The sequence below is a fragment of the Microcaecilia unicolor genome, chromosome 2, assembly GCF_901765095.1.
Source record: "Microcaecilia unicolor chromosome 2, aMicUni1.1, whole genome shotgun sequence".
Lineage (NCBI taxonomy): Eukaryota > Metazoa > Chordata > Amphibia > Gymnophiona > Siphonopidae > Microcaecilia > Microcaecilia unicolor.
The window spans coordinates 450,987,752-451,012,605 of record NC_044032.1 but is presented as its reverse complement, the minus strand read 5'-3'; the positions used below and the strand labels follow the sequence as shown (position 1 = coordinate 451,012,605).

Sequence of the window (24,854 nt, the reverse complement as noted above, 5' to 3'; positions counted from 1 at the left end):
TTGCTCAAAGACTCTAGTGCAGGAAACGAGTGCACCAAAGATTAGCGCAAATAGCATGCTAATATAGTCAAACGGATGTTAATGAGGTTATTTCCTATTCCCTCCCAATGATCAGAGAACAGGGCACAAAACAAAGTCGCCCTTACTGCTGAAAAAAATAATGCCAGCTCAGAGCAGGAGTTAGAGTGTTTGAAGAGAGGCCTTCCCATAATTCTCTTTTAAATTTGCCGGTTTTTCTTTAATTTTGAAGCAGAAGAAAGCCTGTGCAAGCCCCTAAGCGTCAACAGTGAGAAACAAACGTGTGCGAGTCCAAGCAAACCCAAAAGTGAAAGCACGAATTGATGCCTGTTTTCTGCATTTAAAATATAAAAGTTAATAGTTAAAACTAAAAAGCTTATATTTAAAGGCACAGAAAACAGAGGCCAATGTGTGATTCATGTTCAAGTTTGCCTGGCGCATGGGCACAGGAGCTGGGTTTACCGCAAAACTCTTGTGCATGCACCAAGAACATATTCCTTCCTTGCTTTTGCTTTAACAGCACACATAATTTGCATTCCATTTCCTTTGAGCATTGGCGAGCTAATTTTCTGCACTGTTCTGGCAGTATACTTTCAGCACTGTTGGCTTACTGCAGGAGTTTTGTGCATTGGGGCCAGAGAGATTAAACTGTGCAGGTGCTGTGGAATTCATAGCAGACTACAACCTCTTGCCAATTCTATTCTAAAGTTTTGCAACCTGCCTAATCCTCAAGGGCTGTAGGGTGAGATAAATAATACCTAGGGCAACAAGTACCCACAGATTACTTATACCAAGATTCCCTGATGCATAAGTCTGCCTAACAGACTCACTAGCTCTGTCTAGGGTGAGATACAGGAATCTTGCTTCTGGCACCTCTCCAGGTGTTTTGGTGTGTAGAGTGAAAAAGAAAGACACAGCTGATAGATATATATATTAGCTTTATTATGGATAAGAAAATAGAAATACTCTGCGCTAGCTTATGCAATAAAAATATCCCTTACTGATATGAGCACTACCAAAATATATTGTCTAAACTACACTCTGATTATCCTGAGACTAAGTACGGTAATGATTAGAACAGTACAAATGATAACCTAATAATCCTTATGAAACTTATCACATCTTATGCAAAATACACATTAGCTGCTTTCCCTGACCAAGAGTTGACATAAACCAGTCGTACTTAGATAAAACCACTGCCTAACCCCAGACCAGGAAATATATCACTGTGATCTTACCACGCTGTCGTGATGACGGCTTCAGATAAGACCGGAGCAGAATCTCCCCAGACGCTATTTTAGCTGTCGGTGTCTTAGGTAGTGCAGGTCTTTATTAGCCCACGTAGGTTCCCGTCACTCCTTTGGTTATCAGAGCCAATATCTCTGCCACAGGTATTTGCACCAGGATGCAGGTCACGATGTTGGTATCATACAAAGTCTCTGGCTCCCCCCCGAGCCTTGCTGGATCTCTCAGGTCCTCTTACCAGTTGCCCCTCTTCCAAGGGTCTCCGACTCACTTCTGTTCCCGCTTTCCCCGTACCTCTCCGTCAGGTGACAGTAGGAACCAATCAGGATCTTGTCCAGTTCAGTACATGGCAAGAAGAGTTCTTTGTTTTGTGACCTTGGAGAATGGTAACTTCTGGAGCCATGTCTGCCTCCCTACTCCGTTCTCAGGGTGATAGAAGGGGGTGTTTAGAACACAGACTGTCCTTGGCTTTAGCAAGCCTGTCAGTGATTTTCCACAAGTTGAAGCTGGATCTTGCTGACACAGAGATGTTGCAGCAGCCATCTTATTATACCAAGATGTCATAGGCTTGTATAGGCCCAGACCAGCATAGGCTAGATCACAGGGAAATACCCCTACAGGGCTCAAAGTGGCTTAACGTAAGAAGAATCAGATTCAGTCAGTCATGGAAATACAAGCAGCATTATACAAAATTTCAACCAACATTTCCATAAGTATTTCTGAAAAATGCACTTTAAAAAATTTCTAAAATGCAAGGAAGGAACATTATCTTCCTATCTTACACGCCTGAACTGTAAAGGAACTCTACTACAACCACCATCGGTAGCTTCTACCTTCAAGGAGAACTCAGTTCTGAAATCTCTAACGGTGCACATTTAAAACTGATAAAGAGCACTAAACCTGACTGACCTAAACTAGCTCAAAAAGCTATCACCAGAAAGTGGCTCACATGGATTTGTTTAGCCCTCTTGAGCATGTCAGGCGGCAACCTACCAGATAACTTAGTGCCTAATCCTATCCCTGTAATCTATAATCAGTCTAGAAAACCCTGTACTAAGAACACCCTAATTGTAATGTCAGATACCTGCTAGACAATGCCAATATATACCGTCAGAATACCACTATAGTTACACACCAGAACAAAATGGCTAACATTCGACAGACTAAAAAACCTCACTACCTTTTGCAATTAACCAAACAGCTTTCCACTTTGGAACACAAGTCTCAACTCACTCCTGTCCCGGACATCTATATCAATGCTAGATCTGTGGAAAACAAGGCTCTCTTACTCAGGGATCTGCTAGAATCTTCAGATCTGAGCTTTCTGTTTACCTCAGAAACATGGCTCACAAAAGTTGATAGTCCAATACTGCCCCATATCTATCCACCCAGTTATGGTATTCTTCATTCTCCAAGACAGGGTAAAAAAGGAGGTGGACTTGCTCTTATCTTTAAGAGTTTTTTTCCCACAAGTCTTTAGTTAGTTCTGGGGTTTTCCCTGAACTGGAATAAATGCTTACAAATTCTGTGATGATTCATAAGAGGCAAATCAAATCACCCTACTCCTCATTTACCATGCTCGGAGCTTGGTCCAAGGCAGAACCACTACTTGTAGAGATTACTTCCTCTGCCATGTCACAATTCTCAAGGATTATCTTCCTGGGAAACTTACACTTGGAAAATGATGCAGATACCAATGTCCACAACTTCAAATCATTCCTGAAGGACTGCGAACTAACTACATTCTCCAAGGGCGCAATTCATGAAAAATGTTGAACTTCATGACGTCCTATCCTAATAGCTTGATCATCCTATCCTAATCCTATCCTAATAGTACCATGGTCTGAACATTTCCAACTGGATTTCAACATTGATACCTGTATGTGAAGCTTAACCAAACACAAGTCATCCATACTCATCTCCACCAGGGGTAAAAATCAATGAGACCACTTTCTGATTGGAGCCAACAGACTCCCTCACTACCGCATCTCCTACATATGGTTCAATCAAATCCCGCTGGGACACCAAGGTGAAAGCCATACCAGACAAAATTGCTTCATTTACCACTAAAAAGGTCAAGACATCAAGAACTTCGCAATGGTTTACAGAGGAACTATCCATCCTAAAAAAAGGAATGTTGACGCCTTGAAAAGCAATGGAGAAAGAACAAAGATACTACTGATAAATCCAAATGGAAGTCAGCCTTTTGACGCTGCAAAAAGAAGCTGACACAAAACGCCAACACTATAGCAGCCTAATAGGTCAAGATTATCTTGACAACAAATAACTTTTCTCCTTAGTTAAAACAATAGCTTCCACTAATAAGGATGAACATTCACAGAAAACATGTCCCACCGCCCAAGACCTCGCTGATCATTTCGCCAAGAAGATCCTCCAAATTAGGTCCAAACTACCTAAGGCTACTCCAACAGAGGAAAATAGACCAACCCGAAGTTCAGACTTAATCACCAGAAATCCGACAACACAAGGACTCAAAACTGACCAAAACTGGGAATCTTTTCAACAATTAACAGCTGAGGATGTAAGATCAATACTGTAACGTTCTATTTCTTGGTATTAAGTGTCAATATCAGAAAAAACTGCAAATCAGACAGAATACAGCTGCAAGACTAATATACAGATTGAATAGACATACTAGTGTTTCAGCTCATCTAAACACACTGCACTGGCTTCCCATAGCAGAAAGACTGAGGTTCAAAGCTAATTGTTTAGATTTTCAAATCTTATAGGGCTTCACCTCTGAACTGCTGCTTCACTATATCTGGTCCAGTCTAACAGATTGAAACAATAACTAATGCTAGCATCACCATTTCAAAAGGCAATTCGAAATCAGAAGATTTTCATCTCTATATTCCCTGTACTTGGAGTCAAAATATGGCACTCTCTACCCATTCCCATCAGGACAGAAAATAGGTACCTCAACTTCAGGAAGAGGTTAAAAACCTCTCTCTTCCCAAAGACTGCTTCATAACAATTCATCATGACTTCTACCTCCAAGTATCATCTATTATACTTTCCTTAATGTTTTTAATCTCATGCATTAAACCAATGGTCTCTAATGTTTCTCATACCTCACACTATCTGCTTTGGTCTCACCTAGAATGTAAACCGCACTGAACCCTGGAAAGGATATATTAGCGGTATATAAGAATTGAATAGAATAACTAACTTAGTATCAATGTAGTCAAAAGCCACAATGAGCTCCCTTGCATGGGATGTGAAATCGGACAGATTTGACATTTAGATCATGGTCCTTGCAAGATCTTATATGTAGTACAAACTGTTTTAAATTCAGCTTGTGCTTGCATGGGTAGAGATGAAGATTTAGATAGAGGATTCAGTATAATGTGTTGTTGTGTCTGTTACCCACTTAGTTTTAAGTGGACAATAAGTGATTTAAATAAACAATGAGTTACATCAACAATGATCTTGCAGCTGTATTCTGTCCGATTTGCAGTTTTTTCTGATATTGACATTTAATACCAAGAAATAGAACGTTACAGTATTGATCTTACACAATGTAATTAAACAATCATATTTCTGCAAACCAAAAATCAATTTAGCAGCTGTATTCTGCAATAACTGAAGCTTAGGCAGTATTTTAGAAGTACACAAATAAAGCAGATTACAATTGTCAAGCTGTGAGAGAATAATAGTCTTAAGTATTATTCTAAAATTAGTTACCTGGAAAAGAAAGACTATACAGATTTCACTCTAAAGAATATTTTCCTAATCAAGGGGTCAATACTCAAAGCTTACCATGCTAGCAATGTTTGATTTAAACTGGTTCTAGCCAGACTAGCGATCACATTATTCAGCGTCTAATGCACAATGGTTTTTACCATTCAGGGTAGCAGCTAACGCTAATCCTATGCAAATGTATTACAAACAGCTCAATAGTATTAAAATGAGCATTCCGAGCAATGCACACACATTTCTGAGTAATGCACAGAAAGGTCCGCCTATCTTTAATGTACAAAATTTTCTGTCAAGTCTGGAACTGCCTGTTGTAAGAGGGAGACTTCTGGGAGGAGCATCGTCAGCTTGCATTTTTCCAATATCAAAACTTGTTGGAAGGAGGAGATTTTTTTTTCCAATAGCAAACAGTGTTGGAGAGCACAGAACAGCTTAGAGAGGCAGAGAAACAGCTGGGAGGGGGCTTTCAGCAAGAAGGAGATTTTTTTCAATAACAGTGTAGACAGCAGAGACGAGGTTATGAGTGGAGAAACAAGCAGACACCAATGTCATCAGCTGGTGGGGGGGGGGGGGGGGGGGGGCTTTCAACGAGGAGATTCCCAAGCAAAATCATCAGAGGCAGAGGGACGGCAAGTAAGATGCAGGTGGAAGGTGGAGCCAGCACCAGAGCACTGCAAGGGAAAGGACACAGGGGGACACAGTACACCAGCCCTAGCACAGGGACAGAACAGGGACACTTACTGAAACACTGTTCTACGCATGTGCTAGACACTTTCCTACTGAGCTGCTTGCTGAAATTGCGTGCCGCTCATTTGCATGAAATTTCCATTGAGCATCGCCAAATCAGTAAGTTCTACTGAGGATCTAAAACGCATGCGGTTTTTAACAGGAACTTTTGTGCATTAGGTCCTAAATTATTTTTGGCTCAAAAGATAAAACTAAAGTCAAATATCATACCCAACATCACGTTGTATTTGTTCACACCGGTGATGGCAAACGAGCCTAGAAATAGGTGGGGAAATGTGGGATACAAATGTAACAAATAAATAAATAAAATAAATACCCAAGATTTTTCAATAGACTCCTCTGAGCTTAATATAGGGGTTCTTTTACCAAATGGCAGTAAAAGATAGCACATGCCAAGGCCCCTTTTTACCACTACCAATAAAAGGCCTTTTTACTTTTAAGGAAGGAAATGGCCATGCGTTCAATGTTTGCTGTGCAGCCATTTCCTGGGGAACCCTTACTGCCTCCTATTTAGGAGGCAATAGGGGCTCTGGCGGTAACCAGGCATCGCTGCCCAATTACTGCTGGGCACACCCCCTGTACTGGCTGTTTTTTGGTCATACTATTCTTATGAAAAAAACTCAGGCTGTTAGAAAACCAAAAGGAATCTTTATTTCTCACTGCAACAACACAAGAAATACTATTGGCTCTTGGCATTAGTACTTTTACAGTACAGAGTCTAACAATAGGAAGGAAAGTTCTATTCTTCACTGTCATACAAAGGTCACAGAACAGAGAGAAAGAAGAGGAAGAAAGATAGAATCTTAGCCAGGGTCGGTCTTAGCAAGTGAGGTGCCCTATGCAGACCAATTTGATGGGGCCCCACCCTAGCCCCGCCCCAGGGCCGACCACCGCTCCCTCCCAGCTCCAAGGCCCCCTCCCCCCTAGGGCCCCCAGCTCCAAGGCCCCCTCCCCCCCTAAGGCCCCCAGCTCCAGGGCCCCCCCTCCCACTGAATTTTAAAAATTACCTCGTTGACGTCGGGACGGGTTACAGCGCCGGCGGGTAGCAGCAGCAGTCAGTGAAAAGCGTGCGAGCTGCTTGGCGCTTCCTTTCCCTCGCTCAGCTCTGGTCCCACCCTCGTAGAAACAGGAAATGAGGGCGGGACCAGAACTGAGCGAAGGAAAGGAAGCGCCGAGCAGCTCGCACGCTTTTCACTGACTGCTGCTGCTACCTGCCGGCGCTGTAACCCGTCCCGACGTCAATGCGAGGTAACTTTTAAAATCCAAAGGGAGGGGGGACTGGAGCTCGGCCAGTCGGGGCGACTTCAGGCGCGCCGCATGAGGCCCTATGCGGTCGCCTCGCCCTTAGACCGGCCCTGATCTTAGCTATAGAGAATTAGTTTGTATGAGGGGGGAAGTAACCCCCCCCCCCAAAAAAAAATAGGCTGTGGCAAGGATATGAAACTCTCCTGCCGTCCAGACTATTTCAGTCTCTTTAGATGAGCAGTTACTTATATATCCTTCCCATCACAAAGGACCACCTCATATATCACCTAATCAATCCTACAAGTACATAGGAGACCTGTGATAGGGCCTTAGTGTCCTTGCCACACCTCTACTCAGTAACAAACAGTTGGGATGTCATGACAACAGGGGGGGGGGGGGGTCTTGTCATTTTGTTTGTAACAACAGTTGGTTGGGATATCATGGCAATGGCCTTGTCAGTTTGTGGTCAGCCAGAAAGTCCTGTCATGCCACTATCAGTGGAAACTCACAGGAACACAAACAGAATTAAGCAGACCCAAAAGAAAAGGCCAGAAAATTCCAGAATACCCCAGCACTAGAAAATTTTTAAATATTTTCTAGCGCCACAATTAGTGCACAGAGGGAGTTGGGTAGGGGTAGTGCGCCAAGCTGGTGCTACCCTTAGCACCCTTTTGTAAAACGGCCATATCATGTCTGATGGAACAGCTGTAAATGAATAACTGGCCTATAGCACTTTAGTTTTTAATTTCTTAAGCTTTTAAAAAAATTATTCTGGGCCCAACAATCAGCTAGCTGAGTAGATTTCGTTATCTAGGTGCCTCACCCCCCCCCCCCCCCCCCACTCCCCCCCCACTCCATACCTTTTTCTAGCATTTGTCCTACACTCTCCCTCTTCTGTGATCCCTTATACACTATGCCTCTATTTCCTCTTTGTTTTTTTTGTGCCCTGCAGTCTCCCTAATCTAACATGGGCATTTTTATTCCGCTTAACCAAGGTGAGGCTCAAGTTGATAACAATGAAAGAAATCAGGCCAGGTAAAATAAATGAGTTTAAGGCACATCTAAAAAAGTAATAACATTCTATTTCTTTCGGAATGCGTGGTAGCCAACAATAGAATTCTGTCTCGGCGAGGATTTACTACACAAGAAATCAAAAGAACGGTCAAGCAAATTTCATGAGCGTAGGAGCTTAATGGAAGAGTATAAAGAAATTAACACGCACTTCAAACATCAAAGATAAAAGTTTTTAGTTCGTGCTTTTATGGGCAGCGGGTGTAGTTTCAGAAGGAACGAAGTAGCATGATTAGTGGATTTACTGCCAGAGACCAATCTAGCTGAGACGTTCTCTGCACAATCTGAAGCCACGGACAAAAGGTAAAAGACGGATACAGCGGGATCCTCCCGGATCCGATTACAAAACCTTTAAAAGTTCACATTTTCTTTGCTACAGCAATAACTGCAAATGAAGTGGTTGCTGGTAAGGTTTAATTCAGTTTAGCAATTTTTTTTTAATTGGTAAACGTTTTCCTGGTAAATTCCACGGCTATGCTTTTCCAAAGTCATATTTGAATCACTTGTCACATCCAGGATCTTTGTATGTGGACCCACTTTTGCTAATCATAGTCACCTCCCTCTTTTCTCCTCTGTGCCTTCCAGCCTCCCCTTCCTATGCCTTGTACCCTCCAGTCTCCACCCCCGTTTTTCCCTCCACTATGGATTAAGCAGCTCGTTGCTCTAACCTGCAGGAGAATAATTTGCTGAGAAAATCTGCGCAGCCGGAGCTACTACAGAAGCTTGAAGTCACCGCCGTCCCTGCAGATATTGCGAACACTGAACTGCGAACCGAACCGTCCCTCTCACCAGGCTTCCAATTATAGTACGGGGGAGGAACCACAACACAGAGACAGATTGGAATCAAAGATGTTTGAGAACAGTATACGGCATGACGCCAAAGGGTTGCAACCGCTTAGGTTAGTCTATTCCCCACCCCCTTTCTGGCGCAGGCGCACAGCCGTTATTCTACGCTAGACCTATGAGCTGCTGTTGTATCTACGTTGTGGTTATTTATTGTTGGTAGCATTTTTATTTGATCCCACTTGTATTTTCCAAACACGCCAGCTTACAGAGAGGAAGTATAATAACTTGTCACAGGTAGAGTAATAATTTGTTATCATAAATCGTAATGAGTATGTCATTTGGAGGGGGTTGGTTACAGGGCCAGCCTAGCACGTGTTATATTCATGCAGTTTTTTTTCTCCTGGTAAAGAGCCACTAAAACAGATATCATGTTATGAGAGCTCAACATTCAGAGTTTCTATCTATCTATTTATACCTATTTATGACAGTTATAGCTAGTGCAATTTTTCTAGCAAAAAAGGTGTTGGTATTTAAATGCCAGGCCATCTTTCAGGGGTGAGGTGAATGGCGTAGCTAAGGGTGAGCCTGGGTGGGCCCAGGCCACCCACTTTGCCATGCTCCTCCAATTATTGCCGGTCTTCTAGGTGCTGGTTAGGTTGCAGTGGGAATGCAAGTTTTGCAGCAGCAGCCTCAGCCACATGAAATTAGGTAGCCGTCAGGAAAATCAGCAGCTCTTCAGACAGTCTCGTTCTCTTACCAGAGGTAGTGCGGTAACCTACTTCATTGTTTTTAGTTCGGGTCCGGAAGTCGGATGCCCTAGCGCCGCTGCTGCAACAGTGCTGTGTTTTGCTGCTCTCATGGGCAGATGATGAAAAGCCCTGCGCTGTTCCAAACAGCGCCCTAAAAATAGCGCCGGGACAGCGCAGGGCTTTTCTACATCGATGATCAAAGATAATGCATGCAAATCTAAGCAGCGCTATTATCTTTGATTATCATGTTTAAAGTGCGGGAGAATTGTGACGAGCATGCGCCCAGCATCCTGTTTCCAACAGTGGCCAATTCAGGTCACAAATACCTGGCAAGATCCCCAAAAAGTACAAAACATTTTATACTGCTTATCCCAGAAATAGTGGATTTTCCGCAAGTCCATTTAATAATGGTCTATGGACTTTTCCTTTAGGAAGCCGTCCAAACCTTTTTTAAACTCCGCTAAGCTAACCGCCTTTACCACATTCTCTGGCAACAAATTCCAGAGTTTAATTACACGTTGAGTGAAGAAAAAGTTTCTCCGATTCGTTTTAAATTTATTACATTGTAGCTTCATCACATGCCCTCTAGTCCTAGTATTTTTGGAAAGCGTAAACAGACGCTTCACATCTACCCGTTCAGCTCCACTCATTATTTTATAGACCTCTATCATATCTCCCCTCAGCCGCCTTTTCTCCAAGATGAAGAGCCCTAGCCGCTTTAGCCTTTCCTTATAGGGAAGTCGTCCCATCCCCTTTATCATTTTCGTCGCCCTTCTCTGCATCTTTTCTAATTCCACTATATCTTTTTTGAGATACAGCGACCAGAATTGAACACAATATTCGAGGTGCGGTCGAACCATGGAGCGATACAAAGGCATTATAACATCCTCATTTTTGTTTTCCATTCCTTTCCTAATAATACCTAACATTCTATTTGCTTTCTTAGCCGCAGCAACACACTGAGCAGAAGGTTTCAACGTATAATCAACTATGACACCTAGATCCCATTCTTGGTCCGTGACTCCTAACGTGGAACCTTGCATGACGTAGCCATAATTCGGGTTCCTCTTTCCCACATGCATCACTTTGCACTTGCTCACATTAAGCATCATCTGCCATTTAGACACCCAATCTCCCAGTCTCGTAAGGTCCTCTTGTATATTTTTCACAACCCTCCCGTGATTTAATGACTTTGAATAACTTTGTGTCATCAGCAAATTTAATTACCTCACTAATTACTCCCTTCTGTAGGTAATTTATAAATATGTTAAAAAGCAACAGTCCGAGCACAGATCCCTAGGAAACCCCACTAACTAAGGAACAAAGTCCTGAATGAAAATGCTGAGGGTCTAAGGAAACAAAAATTTGTTGTTAAATATTTTGAAATTTGAAGTAAATCTTGCACACACCACACCAACCCAAATGTTCACTTACTTGCAATGGAGGCTTTCTAAGATGGCACCTCGGCATCATGCATTGAACAGCTGATATAAATGAGCTCATCATTTAACTAGTTTAAAGAGGAATCACAGGGACTGGCTAATGAAGCCAATGATTTAATGGTTTAATAGAAGATATGCCAATCTATTGAGCTGTTCAATCCGTTTGGTTCAATTGTTTTTAAAGATCCACTTAGCTTCCCTTCTTTGTAATAGCAATTTACGGTTGCCACCTCTATTCAATTTATCCACTTTATCTATAGTGAAGCACTCTAAATCTTCAAATTTGTGCTTCTTTTCTATACAGTGCTCTACAAGGGGTTCTTTGTGAACCATTCTTCTGATGTTTGATCTGTGATCAAGAATCCTGACTTTTAAAGGTCTAGTTGTCATTCCTATATAGGTTTTTTTTACAGGGACAACTAATCAAATATACAACATGGTCAGACAAACAATTGGTGAAATGATATAATTCATATGTCTTCTTAGTGTGATGGTTGAAAAATTCCTTTGTCTGGTTATCTTACAGATCTGGCACGTTCCACATTTGTAATGGCCGCGAATCTGATTAACAATTCTCTTCCTCTTTAATCTTACATCTGCAGGACTCACAATATCCTTGATGTTGTTGCCCCTTGAGAATGCTATACGTAAATTTGTACCTTGGAAAATAGGAATAGATTGCATGATTTCCCACTGATTCTTGACTATGCTTGCTAGGTGAGAGCTAGTTTCAGTATATTGCATAACCATAGTCATAAAGTTATCATCTGATGCACTACTATTGGTACTAGATAGAAGCAGCTATTATTGAATTTGGCTCTTCTGTATGCTTTTTTGAGCACTGTTTTGGAGTAACCTCTTTCTTCTAAGTCTGTCAATAGGATTTTGGCTTGTTGCTTGAAAGTGCATAAATCAGTGCAGATTCTTCTGAGTCTAAGCATTTGTGAGAACAGAAGACTGTTTTTTAATCGCACTGGATGACAACTGGAGTTGTGTAGAAAAGTGTTGCGGTCAGTGTTTTTCTTTTAGACCTTTGTTACAAAAGCGTTTCCACTGATGGAAACTTCTACATCTAAGTAATGGATAGTCAAAAAAGAATGTTGTTCAGTGAAATGAATGTCAGAATTACAGTTGTTGATCCATGACATGAATTTTTCTAACTCTGACATCTTGCCTCTCCAGAGCATGAAAACGTCAAAGATGAATCTCCACCAATGCATCACTGAAAGGAGATTGAATGATCCATTCTGATTCAAACTGTCATGTATAAATTTGCAATGGAGGGTGCAAACGTTAATTTTTTTATCGAACTTCGTATCATTTAGCCTCCTTAAACCTTCATTTAAGTAATCACTCCAGTTTTGAAGGACTATAGCGCCTGCTTTGTCCGCTGTTTTTTATAATATTTTCATCATTCTGCAAAGACTTCAATGCTTCCATCTCTGTTTTAGAGAGGTTGTAATGTTTATAAAAACTATATTTGTTTGTCTTTTTTGACTTTTCTAGATCTTGTACGATCAATGACTTGAATGTTTGTAAGGCTGGGTCTAACTGGCCTTGTGGTTTCCCGATAGATTTCGGCTTAATGATAGTTCTGTCATTAATGTCAGCGTGATCTTTGAAGAACAACTTAAGTTGTAATTTCCTTATGAATTTCTCTAGGTCGATACGCGAATTGAAACTCGTTGAATTGGAGAGAGGGAACAAACGAGAGGCCCTTGGATAAGGTGAATTCTTCTGTAGATGTCAAAATTATATCGGATAAATTAATTACCACTGGCTGTCTTTCTGGGACCAAGTCCAAGGTCTGTTTCTCTGCCCTACTCATCCTCTTCTGCTTCCTCTCCCCCGTCTTGAAGATCTCATTCCTAAAAAACCTCTCTGGTTTCCATTACTGGATGAGTCGTCACTGCTGCTAGAAGCGTCATAAAATCTCAATTGTTTGTTGCTGTTATCTTTCTGTGTGGTTTCTGACTCGTTAACATGCGTCCAGGGGTACACATTGTTGGTGACATAGTCTTTTTCATCCCTGGCAAATTTCTTAAGTTTGGATTTTTTAACAGTGTCGCGAAATGTTTCTATGTTTTTTTTTTTTAATCTGGTATTGTTTCTCAAAATCAATTAAGTGCTGTGTTATTTTTGAGTTTAAGTAGTTCTGTGTCAAGCTCTTCTTTTAATGAATTTAAACAGAATTGGCTTCTCTCTATAATGAGTAACATGAGATTGAGTGAACGCTTGTTGAGTATTTTATTCCACTTCTCCACAAATTCTTTATCGTCATTGAAGCACTGTGGAGCTTTATTTAAGCGAAGGCCCCTAGGGATTCTTTCTTTACAGTATTCAATTAAAAGACTGCTGTTTAACTCTATTTTGATGACATTCTTGTTTTTTAATGTAATTTTGTACCACCCAAAGCTGAACCATGGTTTTCAGTGCTGAAATCCGAAGGAAAGCTGAGCAGATCTCTAGCCTGCTCGTTAGAAAAAACTAAATGCTGTGTTCCAAGGGTTGTGAGACATACTGCTCTCTCTTTGCTGAAGAACAACAAAACAAATTGCAGTATATGCTAGAGCTGACACTAGGTAAACTGTTACTAAGAAATACAAAACTCTAGCTTATCATTTACACAGAAAAATGTGCTTACATTTTTACTTTGGAGAAAAGCCCTCAAAAACCAGAGGCAAACTGCCAAGTACGTGCTGCATTCAGAGAATCAAGCTAAGTGCAGACTTGTTAATGATTATACAGTTTGCTGCTGAGAGGGTCATTTTTCAATGTAACTAACAGAAGTAAATTTAAATCATCTTTAAAAGCAAACAAATATTTAAAAAATTACCTTTGGAGTTTTTGATGCCCTATGATAGAAATCAAGCGCTTTTTACGTCTAAAACTACACAACGTAACAGCGCTTAAAACCTTTGGCAGTTTGCCTCTGGTTTCTGAGGGCTTTTCTCCAACGTAAAATTTAAGCACATTTTTCTGTGTAAATGATAAGCTAGAGGTTTGTATTTCTTAGTAACAGTTTACCTAGTGTCAGCTCTAGCATATACTGCAGTTCGTTTTGTTGAACCCCACTAACCACCCTTCTCCATTGAGAATACTGACCATTTAACCCTACTCTCTGTTTTCTATCTTTTAACCAGTTTTTAATCCACAATAGAACACTACCTCCTATCCCATGACTCTCCAATTTCCTCTGGAGTCTTTCATGATGTACTTTGTCAAACGCCTTCTGAAAATCCAGATACACAATATCAACCGGCTCACCTTTATCCACATAGAGATCCCCTGACCAACGTTGGCCAGCGTTTTGCTTTGCTTCTTCAAGGTCCAAAAATAATAGGGCTGCAAAGAAATATGTTTTAGAATGGGCATATCTCCAAAATGTATCCTAAACTGACAATTACTACTTATTTCTCAGTTCTCAAAACAGCGCCATAGAGCTTAGCTGCTGGAAAGTGGCTCTCGCATTACTGCCAAAATGGCTGCTCTACTTAACTGATGACATCAGACGCCTTAAGATTTTTCCTCCAGTCAGTGGCCCTGAATAATTGAAACAATTAAATCAAGATAAACATGTCATAGGCGAATCATAAAAAGTGACACCATTCAACACAGTCATTCAGCTTCAAGGAAATTCAAATAGAAAATCCATGTTTGTTCACATTGGAGCAACATTCTACGCTGATCTCCTCTACATAATGGCGTTATCCACTGTAGTAAAAATATAAATAAATTAGCTACCAAGGGTGCCATTGTAGTACCCGTAGCAACCCCCGATATTTGTTGGAATAACCAATCTTCAGACTGAAAGAAATTTCTCTTCATAGCTATTGCTGCCAAATGCACAATGAATGAGGTGGGAACAGTCAGTGATGGTCTTTTATCCAAAACAATATGCAAAACCTCCAGAGCTTCATCTTGAGCAATTACTGTATACAGTGACACCACATCTAAAGTAGCGAGCAGTATCAATAATTACCTTCCAGCTCATTAAGATGTCTCATAATATGGGTTGTGTTTTTAATATAAGGTTTTCTTGCTGCCACTGAAGGTTGTAAAACAACAATCAATGAACACTGACAAAGGTTCCTATATAGAACGACTGTAGGTCTCCAAGGCAGTTTATCTAAAGCCTTATGTAATTTTGGCAAGGTATAATAACAGCCTACCTTTTTCATAACTTATTCATTTTCGTAGAAGAGATGGAGTTTCGAAGGCAAGCTAAAGATTTAATGACAACATTGCAAGTACATCTAGTAGCACTATAGAAATAAGTAGTAGTAGTAAGTACGTGGCTATCCTTCTGATGTGGTCAGAAATGCTTATCATAGAGCGAAGTTTGCCAATAGAGATTTGCTATTGGCACAGCAACCCCCGCAGGTTCCAGATGATTTCTTTGCGGACCCTGAATAAGCAAAGTGAAACTCTGGCCATCGTTGGTCCAGGGAATCTCTGTTGTGGAAAGAGAGGCTCGAAGACACAGTATATTTATTATTTATTTGTTACATTTATATCCCACATTTCCCCACCTATTTGTAGGCTCAATGTGACTTACATAGTACTGGAGAGGCGTTACAGACTCCGGTGTAAACGAATACAAAAGTGATGTTGTGGTAAGATAAAGATCATGTGGCACAGCCACACTAGGGAATCGTACAACAGATGCCCCTTACGTTCTTTAGTTTTGTTGTGTTGCAGAGATCAGGCATTTATGTTGGATCGATAGGGTATGCCTTTTTAAACAGGTTAGTTTTTAGTGTTTTCCAGAAGGTTAGGTGGTTGTTCGTAGTTTTCAAGGCTTTTGGTAATGCGTTCCACAGTTGTGTGCTTATGTAGGAAAAATTGGACGCTTAAGTTGATTTGTATTTCAGTCCTTTGCAGCTTGGGTAGTGCAGATTTAGGTACGTTCATGTTGATTCAGATGTGTTTCTAGTTGGTAGGTTGATCAAGTCTGTCATGTATCCCGGAGCTTCACCATAGATAATTTTGTGAACCAGAGTGCAGATTTTGAAAGCAATGCTTTCTTTGATTGGGAGCCAGTGTAGTTTTTCGTGAAGGGGTTTTGCACTTTCAAATCGTGTTTTTCCGAAGATAAGCCTAGCTGCCGTGTTTTGAGCAGTCTGAAGTTTCTTTAAGGTTTGTTCTTTGCATCCCACATACATTCCATTGCAGTAGTCTACATGGCTTAGTACCATTGATTGTATCAGGTTTTGAAATGTTCCCCTTGGAAGAATTGTTTCACGCGTTTGAGTTTCCACATTGAGTGGAACATTTTCTTTGTTGTGGATGTCACTTGGCTCTCTAGTGTTAAGTTGCGGTCCATTGTAACGCCGAGGATTTTCAGGCTGTCTGAGATAGGGAGGGTGTAATCTGGGGTGTTGATAATTGTGGGGTTATTCACGCTGTGTTGGGATGAGAGGATAAGACAGTGTGTTTTTTCTTTGTTGAGTTTTAGTTGAAATGCATATAAGTGTATTGTTCATGGGTTTTGTGAAGTAGTTTTTTGCACTATTTTTTGATGGACATTTGCATTGATACTAGTACTATGTGGTATAGGAGTTTTTGCAGATTTTGAACAGCAAAGCTGTATAGGTTTATCTATGGAGTGGCCTAGTGGTTAGAGCACCAGTCTTGCAATCCAGAGATGGCCGGTTCAAATCCCGCTGCTGCTCCTTGTGATCTTGGGCAACTCACTTAACCCTCCATTGCCTCAGGTACAAACTTAGATTGTGAGCCCTCCTGGGACAGAGAAATATCCAGAGTACCTGGATGTAACTCGCCTTGAGCTACTACTGAAAAAGGTGTGAGCAAAATCTAAACAAATAAATAAATAACTAAAATAACCTTGAGCTTGTTATATACTTTCGCTCTGTGGACTTGGAGCTCTTTTGAGGCTTTTTCATTCTAGTCCACACGCTGTGTTGTGGAGAGTTTTCTCTGTATGGATGGTGTTGCATTTTTTGGATGCACACTTCTATATAGTATGTAGACAGCGCAGTTCAATATTTTTGCAACTATTGGTTTTGTCTACATCCCACTGACAGTCTGCAGTTTAAAAAATAACTTTTTTGTAAGATGGCTGATCTTTGATTCAAAGGTCAATTTAGAATCTAAAATTAACTCCTTGAAACTCTTGCTTCTTTTTAAAATTTTAATATTTCACATGTGCCCAAAATTAGTTCGCTGGTCAGCAGACAGTCTAAATTACCAAACCATAAAACCTTAGCCTTCTTTTTATTCAATTTCAATAAATTGGCACAAGACCATCTGTCAACCAGAGAAATATTTTGTCTCAGGTTATGCAGGGTGTGTTCAAAAGAACTGTATTCCGGACATAGCAAGAAATTATCATCTGCTCAGCCGGATAACACTTTACCTAGAGGGCTGAGGAAAATGTTGAACAGGGAGGGAGAAAGCAGTGAACCATGAGGAATGCCTCATAAAGAGTACCAGGACTCAGAGGTGACACCGTTCTTCCTAACACCGTGCACCCACTTGGTTAAAAATCCACTAAACCAATTTAGCACAAAGCCTGACACACCCAGCTCCCCAAGTCTATATAATAAGGTTGGATGGTCTATGGTATCAAATGCAGCTGAGATATTAAGCGGAAGGACAGCCACCTGTCACCTTCTACTTAAACAGCTCCTAACTTCAGAAATTAATGTTAGCAACAATGATTCTGTGCTGTGCAGGGACCTAAGGTCATGCTTTGTAAAGTGCAGATTATTAAATGAATAAAGAAAATTGGTTGTTAATTTACCACAAATTCTAAAAGCTGGGCCATCCAAGGAATATGTTACGTTGTGCTTCTATTCTGTTAACTACCTATCAGGTTTGGTGCTGATTACAAATTGGAAGAGGTTGAACACAATCCAGCTCATTTTCAAAAGAGGACACCCATCTTTCGACACAAATCGAGAGATGGGCGCCCTTCTCTCAGGGGCGCCAGAATCGGCATAATCGAAAGCCGATTTTGGGCATCCCCAACTGCTTTCCGTTGCCGGAACAGCCGAAGTTCCTGGGGACGTGTCGGAAGGGTAGCGAAGGCGGGACAGAGGCGTGCCGGGGCATGGTTAAGAGATAGGTGCCCTTGGCCGATAATGGAAAAAAGAAGGGCGTCCGTGGCGAGAATTTGGTCCACTTTATTTGGTCCCAGGTCCAAGTCCCAAAAAAGTGCCCGAACTGACCAGATGACCACTGGAAGGAATCGTGGATCACCTCCTCTGACTCCCCCAGTGGTCACTAACCCGCTTCCCACCCTCAAAAAAAACAACTTTCAAAACTTTTTTTTACTAGCCTCTATGCCAGCTTCAAATGTCATACTCAGGTCCATGACAGCAGTATACAGGTCCCTGGAGCAATTTTAGTGGGTGCAGTGGACTTCAGGCAGGAGGACCCAGGCCCACCCCCCCCCCCCCCCACCTGTTCCACTTGTGGTGGAAAATGGGAGCCCGCCAAAACCCACTGTACCCACATGTAGGTACCCCCCTTCACCCCTTAGGGCTGTGGTAGTAGTGTATAGTTGTGGGGAGTGGGTTTTGGTTTTTTTTTTTTTTTGGGGGGGGGGGGGGGCTCAGCACCCAAGGTAAGGGAGCTATGTACCTGGGAGCAATTTGCGAAGTCCACTGTAATGCCCCCTAGGGTGCCCGGTTGGTGTCCTGGCATGTGAGGGGGACCAGTGCACTACGAATCCTGGCCCCTCCTGCGACCAAATGCCTTGGATTTATTCGTTTTTGAGATGGGCGCCATCGGTTTCCATTATGGGGGAAAACCGAGGGCGCCCATCTCTAAATCCGGCAATCTCAGCATTTAGGTCGAGATTTGGGCACCCCCAACTGTATTATCAAAATGAAAGATGGACACCCATCTCGTTTCGAAAATACGGTTGGCCCTGCCCCTTCGCGGCGCTGTCCTCGAAGATGGGCGCCCCTGATCGAAAATGCCCCTCAATGTGTCCAAGAATTACAAAATAAAGTCAATATTCTTCAGACTAGGAAATATACTTCTTAAACAACCAAGCTTCAAGATAATTACAGAAAATCTCAGTAACAGTATGAATATTGATTGGCATCGAATTCCATATCATTACAGCTTGAAAATAAGTTGACAAAGAGAACATCCTACGAAATCTGACCCCCTTGACCATTGGAAAGAGTAATAAAATCTGATTTCTAGTTTTGCCTATACAACTCTTATGAAGAAGCCCAGTTTGGAATATTATACAAAACATTTTGCCCATAACTGATGACCTGACTTATTCAATTGTAATTTTTAAGTCCGTTCATGCAACTTTTGATTTGACCTCCCCGCAATCAAAACTATTGGACATTCTCCTCACTATTGCTCAACGGCATATTTTGCAAAACTGGAAAAACGCACAGTTGCTAAATATTCATTTCTGGTGGAATACAGTCCTGCAGCATCAGAAGTTTGAGCTCGCCATGGCTGCAAAAAGTCGGATGATAGTATCTAAGAAAAAAATTTGGTCTATTTTGGACAACTACCTCCAAACTATTCAGGCCACACCTTAAACCAGTACAAAGGACTTATTTGTTAAACATCTGGATGCTTTCCCCTCCTTTTTTCTCTTCTTTCCTTTGTATTTTTTCCTTTCCCACCTGTTGTGTTTCTTGCTTCCTATGTTTTTCCATCATTGTTTTCCTGTTATTTGTATTCTTGGAAATTAATAAAATATTTGGAAATAGAAGCCCACTTAGATATATAGGAAGGGGCCAAAGTACTTAAAATCTTAAAAATAATAGTACACATCTTAAACTGAGACCTAGCCTCATTTGGGAGCCAGTGCAGCTCAACCGATGGTGGGGTTATCGAATCAAACTTACAAGCTGCATTTTATGTAGATTGAAATTCCTGTCTAATTTTGCTAACTTTTGATTGAAAGAAAAAACAGGTCTGAGTTCCTGTATCAGGTTGAAGCATTGCAGAAGCAGAGAGAAGAATATCATCTGTTCTAGTTAACAGTAAAGATCTTAAATGCTTCTTTCACATTATTTTGTGATTTATTTACTTTTTTATCCTATCCTTACAATACTGCCTGTGCAACCCAGACAGTTTCTTCAACAGCTCCGTGCAATGCAAGTGACTGCAGAAAGCTTGCAACCCAGGTGGTCAACTGGGCCACACTAGGGCCATGAAGCCCAGGAAGATATAGTAAGAGCTCATCACTACAAGTAGAAGCACACTACAGCTAAATAGAAGAACTGGCTAGAAAGGTAAAGAGGGCTGATAAAAATTTCTTCAGGTATATTAGTGAAAGGAAAATGACTAAAAAGGGAATTGTGAGACTGAAAAGATGCTGCGAACCGCTATGTAGACAATGATGAAGAAAAAGTAAATTTGCTAGATAGATATTTTTGTTCTGTTTTCACAGAAAAAAATCCTGGAGAAGGACCGTGATTGATAGGCAAAAGTACATATGAGAATGGAATGGATATAGCACCGTTCACGGAAGAGAGTGTGTATGAACTAGGAAACCTAAAAGGTAGACAAAGCCATGGGACCGGACGGGATCCACCCCAGAATATTGAGGGAGCTCAGAGAGGTTCTGGCGGGTCCTCTTAAAGATTTAATAAATCCTTGGAGACGGGAGAGGTTCCTTGGGATTGGAGAACGGCGGAGGTGGTACCTCTTCACAAAAGTGGTGATAGGGAAGAAGCTGGAAACTACAGGCCGGTAAGCCTCACTTCGGTTATTGGAAAAGTAATGGAAGTGATGCTGAAGGAAAGGATAGTGAATTTCCTGGAAGCCAATAAGTTGCAAGATCTGAGACAACATGGTTTTACAAAAGGGAAATCGTGTCAAACAAATCTCATTGAATTCTTTGACTGGGTGACCGGAGAACTGAATCAAGGATGTACTATAGACGTACTCTACTTAGATTTCAGCAAAGCTTTTGACACGGTTCCCCACAGGAGGCTCTTAAATAAACTGGACAGGCTGAAGATAGGACCTGACGTGGTGAACTGGATTAGGAACTGGTTGACGGACAGACTCCAGAGGGTGGTGGTTAATGGAATTCGCTCGGATGAGGGAAAGGTGAGTAGTGGAGTGCCTCAGGGATGGGAAAACATGAAAAAGGATCTGCGGAAGCTAGAAGAATGGTCTAAGGTTTGGCAATTAAAATTTAATGCGAAGAAATGCAAAGTGATGCACTTAGGGAGTAGAAATCCACAGGAGACATATGTGTTAGGCGGGGAGAGTCTGATATGTACGGACAGGGAGAGGGATCTTGGGGTGATAGTATCTGAGGATCTGAAGGTGACGAAACAGTGTGACAAGGCGGTGGCCTTAGCTAGAAGGTTGCTAGGCTGTATAGAGAGAGGTGTGACCAGCAGAAGGAGGTGTTGATGCCCCTGTATAAGTCGCTGGTGAGGCCCCACCTGGAGTATTGTGTTCAGTGTTGGAGACCGTATCTTGCTCAGGATGTAAAAAGAATTGAAGCGGTGCAAAGAAAAGCTACGTAAATGGTATGGGATTTGCGTTACAAGACATATGAGGAGAGACTTGCTGACCTGAACATGTATACCCTGGAGGAAAGAAGAAACAGGGGAGATATGATACAGACATTCAAATATTTGAAAGGTATTAATTCGCAAACGGACCTTTTCTAGAGATAGGAAGGCGGTAGAACTAGAGGACACGAAATGAGATTGAAGGGGGGCAGACTCAAGAAAAATGTCAGGAAGTACTTTTTCACGGAGAGAGTGGTGGATGCTTGGGATGCCCTCCCGTGGGAGGTGATGGAGATGAAAACAGTAACAGAATTCAAAAATGTGTGGGATAAACATAAAGGAATCCTGTTCAGAAGGAAGGGATCCTCAGAAGTTTAGTGGAGATTGGGTGGCAGAGCCAGTGGTGGGAGGCGGGGCTAGTGCTGGGCAGACTTCTACGGTCTGTGCCCTGAAAATGGCAGATACAAATCAAGGTCAGGTATACACAAAAAGTAGCACATATGAGTTATCTTGTTGGGCAGACTGGATGGACCGTGCAGGTCTTTCTCTGCCGTCATCTACTATGTTTGTTCACCCCTTCAAAGAAATGTAGTAGATTGGTGAGGCAAGATTTCCCTTCACTAAATCCATGTTGACTTTGTCTCATTAATCCATGCTTTTGAATATGCTCAGTAATTTTGTTCTTAATAATAGTCTCTACCATTTTGCCCGGCACCGACGTCAGACTCACCGGTCTATAATTTCCCGGACCTCCTCTGGATCCTTTTTTAAAAATCGGCATTACATTGGCCACCCTCCAATCTTCCAGTACCATGCTCGATTTTAAGGATAAATTACATATTACTAACAATAGCTCCGCAAGCTCATTTTTTAGTTCTAACAGTACTCTGGGATGAATACCATCCGGTCTAGGAGATTTGCTACTTTTCAGTTTTTGAACTGTCCCATTACATCCTGCAGGTTTACAGAGAATTCATTAAGTTTCTCTGACTCGTCAGCTTCGAATACCATTTCCGGCACTGGTATCCCATCCAAATCTTCCTCAGTGAAGACAGAAGTAAAGAATTCATTTAATCTCTCTGCTACAGCTTTGTCTTTCCTGATTCTTTTGCTGGCTTCTTGTTTTTAATATACCTAAAAAAATTTTACTATGTGTTTTTGCCTCCAACGCAATCTTTTTTTCGAAGTCCCTCTTAGCCTTCCTTATCAACAACGCTTTGCATTTGACATGACATTCCTTATGCTGTTTCTTATTATTTTCAGTCAGTTCCTTCTTCCATTTTCTGAAGGATTTTCTTTTGGCTCCAATAGCTTCCTTCATCTCACTTTTTAACCACGCCGGCTTTCGTTTGGTCTTCTGTCCTCCTTTTTTAATACGCGGAATATATTTGGTCTGGGCTTCCAGAATGGTGTTTTTGAACAGCATCCACGCTTGATGTAAACCCTCACAGTCGCTCCTGTAATTTGTTTTTTTCACCGTTCTTCTCATTTTATCATAGTCTCCTTTTTTAAAGTTAAACGCTAACGTATTTGACTTCCTATGTATACTTACTTCAAAGCTAATATCAAATCCGATCATATTATAATCACTGTTATCAAGCAGCCCCAGCACCACTACCTCCTGCACCAGATCATGCGCTCCACTAAGGACTAGGTCCAGAATTTTTCCTTCTCTCGTTGGCTCCTATACCAGCTGCTCCATAAAGCTGTCCTTGATTTCATCAAGGAATTTTACCACCCTAGCATGCCCCGATGTTACATTTACCCAGACAATATCGAGGTAATTGAAATCACCCATTATTATGTGTTGCCCAGTTTGTTTGCGTCCCTAATTTCCTTTAATATTTCTGCATCCGTCCGTTCATCCTGGCCAGGCGGACGGTAGTACACTCCTATCACTATTCTTTTCCCCTTTACACATGGAATTTCAATCCACAGTGATTCCAAGAAGTGTTATGTTTCCTGCAGAATTTTCAATCTATTTGATTCAAGGCTCTCGTTAATATACAATGCTACCCCTCCACCAATTCGATCCACCCTATCACTACGAAATAATTTGTACCCCGGTATGACAGTGTCCCACTGCTTATCCTCCTTCCACCAGGTCTCAGAGATGCCTATTATATCTAATTTTTCATTTAATGCAATATATTCTAACTCTCCCATCTTATTTCTTAGGCTCCTGGCATTCGCATATAGACATTTCAAACTATGTTTGTTGTGCCTATTTACATCATGCTTAGTACTTGACAATATTAATTTGCAATCTTTTGTCTAATTTTTATTCTTATTTAAGGACACCTGATCTACTACGGTCTCTTTTGCAACCTCACTATCAGGATACCCTATCTTCCCTGTTTTGGTGATACCTTTGAAAGATACCTTATCCCGAACCATGCGCTTTTGAGCGACTATCGGCCTTCCCCCGTTTCTAGTTTAAAAGCTGCTCTATCTCCTTTTTAAATGCTGATGCCAGCAGCCTGGTCCCACCCTGTGATATGTATTTATTTCTTCTTCAAGTCAGTTTTTTCAACAGCATTTTCTGTTATTACCCAAATGCAAACAAAATTATAATGTTAAGTTTTAGATGTTACTGAATTCTATTATTGTCTCACTGTAACTCCAGTTTTAGCACAGTATAAGTCATCAGAAGGACAAAATATAAGAAAACCAATGGACTGCATTAGGGGCTTATAGCCCATTTAGTTATATTTAAACAAATGAGAGATCTGCATGAAAGAAAATATTTATTGTTATTATTTTGACTTAAGAAAACCACTTGTCCCTGAAACATGCTCAAAACAGAATAATTCATTTTTCCAAAGAGATGAGGTGAAGATGTGATTCCATGTGTCCCAATGAAAGGAGAGTTTAATTTTACTTCCAATCTTTATAACATCAGGCTTCCCAAGGCAGATTACAACAACAGTTAAGATGAACCCATCAGTAAACAGGATATCCTCACTGAAATCTGGCCATGTATTACTGTATTGTATAGAACAGTATAGAAAAATTAGCACAAATACAGCCTTGATATTTAGTTTTGATTTAATGATATTTATATCTACATATGGGATGCTTTCAAATGAATTACAAAGCTGTTAAAAAAATATTTTGTCCTTAATCTTTTAAGGCACTGCCTATCCAACTGGAACAGCTTTTGACTTTTTACAGATAGACCACAGTCCCTTATTTCTAATAATCTTTTACTATTGTTTTATTGTTTGATTTCATAGACCTTAATCTTATCTCCTCTCAAAACCATCTCTTTTCCAAGCTGAACAGCCCTAACCTCTTTAGCCTTTCCTCATATGAGAGGAGTTCCATCCCCTTTATCATTTTGGCCACTCTTCTTT

At 41.1% G+C, this 24,854-nt stretch overlaps 1 protein-coding gene across 4 annotated transcripts in view; it reads right to left on the bottom strand.

Moving 5' to 3' along the window:
• The window catches only part of LOC115461243 (probable N-acetyltransferase camello), a 37,387-nt gene that overhangs the window by 9,762 nt on the left and 2,771 nt on the right, over positions 1-24,854 (bottom strand). The window contains exon 1 of one of the 4 annotated variants that reach the window (XM_030190938.1): positions 8,712-8,928. The exons of 2 other annotated variants lie outside the window; for them this stretch is intronic. The gene's annotated coding sequence lies outside the window, so the exon portion shown is untranslated. Of the gene's footprint in view, positions 1-5,937; positions 5,959-8,711; positions 8,929-24,854 lie in introns of those variants that run through there. One more of the 4 variants, XM_030190937.1, reaches the window with a different exon arrangement.